The following is a 5,366-nucleotide window of genomic DNA, read 5'->3' as shown; positions in this document are numbered from 1 at the left end:
GCGCGCGGGCGGGGAGAGCCCCCCACCGCCGGGTGCGAGCGAGAGGAGCCGGACGCCGGGAACTGCAGCGTCACGGTGGCCGCCGCCGCCCCTCATCCCACCCGGGGCTCGCACGGCGCGGGGGCGGGACAGCGTCGCCCCGGAGCCCCGTGACCCATTTCGTTCCCGAGGTCCCCCTGGGGCGGCGCGATCTCCAGGGCCAGCTTCTCCACGCCCTTCCCTAAACTGCTACCTTCACGCCCAAAAGAACTGCCTAGGGTGGTACTCAGGATGGTCAGGTGGGATGGGGCGGGGGTGAGCAGGTTTAGGGAAGCAGGGTCTTTGATCCAGCCAGCTGTTTTCGGAATTGCAGCTGACCACACGTCAGTCCTGATCCCCAAGGGACCCCCTTCCTTAGGTGCGTCCTGGACCTAGCTTTTTTTTTTTTTAATCACTATTCCCTGGGAATATTTGCTTCACTGGATATAGGGTGCTGCTACATGAATCATCATTATTATCATCAAATTGCACTTATTAAGTGTTCCCCTAGCTGCGTTTTCCAATGGAAATCATTTACAGACTTCCTGCAGAAGCAGATGCTGGCCAAAACCCAATTCACTGGTGCACTGAAGTGGCAGTGTTAGTTTATCTTTCCATTTGAACACATTCAATAGTTTCTAAGATTGAGAACCTGATGGCTATCTGCTTTTATGAGCCTGTCTCCTCTGGATGCAAAATTCAGAGCACCTGGGAGATCCTAAGTTTAAAGATGGTCTCTCTTTCAAGATGGGAGAAGGAAAAGGCGTGGTACTCTGGTCTTTCCCCCATCAGCAGTGAAGGTTTTCCCAGCTGCCTTTCTCCACCCTGAGGTGGGGGAAATAGCTTCTGTGTGAATAAAGGTGGTCTGCAGGGCATAGGAGCCTAGAACTAACTCCTTCCTGCAGATGCATCCTCCTCCGGTGGCCCCATCTTCCCTCTGAACTCACTGTCACTCCTCACTCCCGTCCTTCAGGCTCGCCCACCAGGATTCCCCCTCCTCTCCGCTCCTCCCCTCCCCTGTCAATCAGCCCCTGCCTCTGCAAGACCACCCCAGCTCTCTGCACCCCAGGTCTCAACTGCAAACCAGTGGTTCTGGGGCAGAGCCCAGATTCTGCATTGGCAGTCCTCTTTCCCAGTGATCCGGATGCTGCTGGCCCACGGACCAAGAAGCAAGGTTCCTTGGCATTTTAAGAATGGCTTGTACCTCATGGAGAAGCACGATGAGGGCTGGGCATGCAAATCCAGTAAGCCATGGTCTCTACTCACAGACAGGTACAGTCTGGTGGTGATGGACACATAAAAAGCAGAAGTAATACCAGGTAGCAAATTCGGTAATGTAGGGATATGCCTCTTCCTCTCAACTGTTAGGCAGTGAATCAAAGCATTTTTAGAATAAGGCGAGGAAAAACAGTCACTTCAACATACAGATAGCTGTTTCAGTATGACACAGTTCAAACCACCTGCCAATATTTTAGGAGCCTCGCTTCAGCAGAACGGTTTAGGGAAAGTGAGTGACAGCACCAGCCAGACACTGGTCTCATCAATAACACAGAGTCAGGCCCTGACCTACAGGGCTTACAGCTGTGGGATTTCACGCCCTCTTTAACGTGTTTAGGAAATAAGAGAAAAGAATGGAGGTTTGCAGGACTTCCCTGGCAGTCCAGTGGTTAAGATTCCATGCTCCCAATGCAGCGGATGTGGGTTCGGTTCCTGGTGGGGGAACTAGGATCCAGGATGCCATGTGGTGCAGCAAAAATAAAAATAAAAAGTTTTTAAATAAATTAAAGAATGGAAGATTGAGAAGAGAAAGGGTAATAGATGGATGGCAGAGATGTGCAGGTTTATGCAGTTTTAAGATCTGGAAAGCGTTAAAGGAAGAAACTAAGAAAACTCACGTGGGGCTTGGATACAGCTCAATGGTGAAACCTGGGCGCCAGGGGCCAGGGCAGCTCCTCCAATGACCAAGGTCAGCTGTGCATTCACTGTCCTGCTGTTACTCCTTCCCCTTGAAAGGCTGCTTGTAACACAAAAAAAGAATTTAAACATGACTCCATACTTCTATGTTTATCGGTATATTTGTCAGGACTTCTGTTGCCAGGGGCCAGACATGCAATTCAGACCAACTTGATTTAAAATGGATGCTGCTGTCTGACACAGCTGGAAAAGGTCCTGGAGAGACTCAGGGTGGAGGAGAAGCTCCAGAACAGGATCCGACCTGTGTGCCGAGGCCCTTCATCAGCCCGTCTCTGCCAGCCTCGAACTGTCCTTTCCTAGACCAGCATCTCCCGCACAGCCATGAACGTGGCCTCAGGCAGCCCTGGGCTGGCACACTGAGACCGTCTTCCCAGCTGGCAAGAGAAGTTGCCACACACTCTGGCCCAACCTTCAGTAACGCTCAAGGTTGTGTTCTCAGTTCACCTCACCCCCGTTACGGGACACTGCAGCAGATACCCTCAGTGTGTGACGTTTACTTTCTTCACGTTCTTTATCTTCTTGGTCATTTTTTTTTTCTATAACTTCGGGAAGAGATTGTGTAGGAGGTAAAGCGTTTTGCCTCTCCTTGACTCCTTCAGCAAGTCAAAGAGATGGGGGATGCTCATTTACACCCCAAATTCTGCAAGGTGTGTACACGGGATGTGACAACATGTGGCTGGAAGTGCTCTAGCAGTGATCTTGCTAACAGTGAAGGAGGATGACGAGCTCTACATTTTCGTCCCTGGACGATGTCTGTCTAACACACGGGCGTATATGGGCAGGCAATCAATGCTTACTTTGCTTGGCAGTAGACTTGACCTGTCCTAACCCTTGATTATCTAAGGCTCACGTTTTTGATTGCTTCATAGTCAACCGAGTTTACATCGATTATGTAAAATCAGTGACACCCAGAAACTGGCATTTCGTGGGTTGGTAAGTTTCCCCACCAGGTGAAGCAACAACAAAAAGGAGTGACTGACCTGGGGACTTTTATTTTGTTCCATAAGTTCATTTAGGCAAGCACACTTCTAACTACTTTTATTATTATTTCAAAAGGAAAGTGAAAGTGAAAGTGAAGTTGAGTCCGACTCTTTGCTACCCTGTGGACTGTAGCCCACCAGGCTCCTCCATCCATGGGATTCTCCAGGCAGGAATACTGGGGTGGGTTGCCATTTCCTTCTCCAGGGGATCTTCCCAACCCAGGGATCGAACCGAGGTCTCCCACATTGCAGGCAGACGTTTTAACCTCTGAGCCACCAGGGAAGCCCAAAACAGCTTGTGCCGCCCGGGAAACGAACCCGGGTCGCAATAATGGGAATCTGAGACAATTTTAGGCATTCAAAAAAGGACATATCTCAAACAAAAGGGTAGTGCTTTTTTTTTTCTTTTTTAAGGATTGTGCTTTACATGAAATACATCTTGTTTTATGAAAACTCAACACAGTGTTCTAACTTTTCTCATTTCCATCAGCTGGGAGGAAACTCCCAGAGCACAGATTTGGTTGGAGGATGACTCTTTTTAAAAAACACTTATTTATTTATTTGGCTATACTGGGTCTTCACTGCAGGCATGGGATCTTTGATCTCCCTTGCAGCATGCAAAATCTTTTAGTTGAGGCCTGGGAACTCAGTTGCAGCATGTGAACTCAGTTGCAGCATGTGGGATCTAGTTCCCTGACCAGGGATCGAACCCAGGCCCCTTGCATTTGGGAGTGCAGAGTCTTAGCCACTGGACCACCAAGGAAATCCCCTGAGGATAACTCTTGAGAGCCACTGAGGGATGCAATGATTTTGTATCCACTCAAAGGGAGCCTAGAAGAGATTGAATACTTTTTGTCAACTTAGTAGGGAAAATGTACAGGTCAAGTTTCAGAAGGTACAAGTTTTTGTTTAGGCACCCAGGTTACCAAGCTGTGTTACTCTCCTCTCCAAGCTGATGGCCTGTGCTTATGAAATACCCACTCTGTGCCTGGCTCTGAACCACGAGCTCTTCACAGGAAGTAGAGAACCCTGCTGCCAGCATGTTGGAGCTTGTCTTCAGGGGAAATGACCAGCCAGCCATGAATCCTCACAGAGTGACAGTCACTTGCAGATGCACCCTGGTTTGGGGAGATTTATATTAACCAAGGGGCTTCCCCAGTGGCTCAGCGGAAAAGAATCTGCCGGCAATGGAGGAGCTACAGGAGACCCAGGTTCAATCCCTGGGTCAGAAGATCCCCTGGAGAAGGGCATGGCAACCCACTCCAGTATTCTTGCTTGGAGAAAGAATCCCATGGACAAAGGAGCCTGGTGGGCTACAATCCATGGGGTTGCAAAAAATCGGACATGACTCAAGCAAATTAGCATGCATGTACATATTAACCAGGCTGATACATTCGAGTCAAAAGGCCAACTATCATATAATAAATATTTTCAGTCTCAGAAGCCAGGTGTGAGCAGACTTGTGCGCCCTGGAACAGTAAACAACTTGCCTTTGTTCCCTATTTGTAAAACTGAGGGTGTTAACAGCAGCTATTCCTAGGGCTGGTGTAAACTGCACAGTATGCTTATCCCAGCCTGGCAGAAAGCTACGGTCTGTCAGTGACAGCTACCGTTATTAACAGTTGTGGCCACTGTTTTCCATCGTCTCCCTGACGCCCTTTGTGAATGGGGATCCACGGGAATCCTGTTCTTGCAGCTGGATTGGCCAAGTGCCTCAGCATCCTCTTTGGGCCCATCACTCACAAACACCCGGACTGTCAGGAAATTCTGTTGACTCTCTCATCGAAATATACCCAGAATCCATAACTGCCCAAACTTGGAAGTAGCCAAGATCCCCTACCATGTGTGAATGGAAAAGTAGACTGTGGACTATCCAGTTAACGGAGTACCATCAGTGCTGACAAGAAAGATGCTCTTGTGCTTCCCTGATGGTCTAGTGGTTAAGAGTCCACCTGCCAATGCAGGGGATACAGGTTCAATCCCTAGCTGGGGAAGATCCCACATGCCTTGCGGCAGCTAAGCCAGTGAGCCTCAACTACTGAGCCCCTGCACCACAACTAGAGAGGAGCCCTCGCTCGCTGGAACTAGAGAAAGCCAATGAGTAGCAGCAGAGACCCAGTGCATCCAACAATAAAGAAATGATTTTCTTTAAATGAGGTTATTAGGGTGGACTCTAATCCAGTACAGCTAGTGTCCTTCTAAAAAGAGAAGATGAGGGCGCAGACTCACACAGCAAGAGGAAAAACCATGTGACAGCTGGGAGAAGGCGGGAATTGCTCTGGCCATGCCGCCCACTCAGTTCCAGGCATGCTGAGCCCTGCGGCACGCAAAGCTGGCTTTATATCCTCTTAGTGTTCAGAGGTGACAAACTCAACCTCCCCAGTTTGTTTCCTT

This window comes from Oryx dammah, unplaced genomic scaffold, assembly GCF_014754425.2.
Source record: "Oryx dammah isolate SB20612 unplaced genomic scaffold, SCBI_Odam_1.1 HiC_scaffold_24, whole genome shotgun sequence".
In the NCBI taxonomy this organism is placed as follows: Eukaryota; Metazoa; Chordata; class Mammalia; order Artiodactyla; family Bovidae; genus Oryx; species Oryx dammah.
This window is presented reverse-complemented; position numbering follows the sequence as displayed.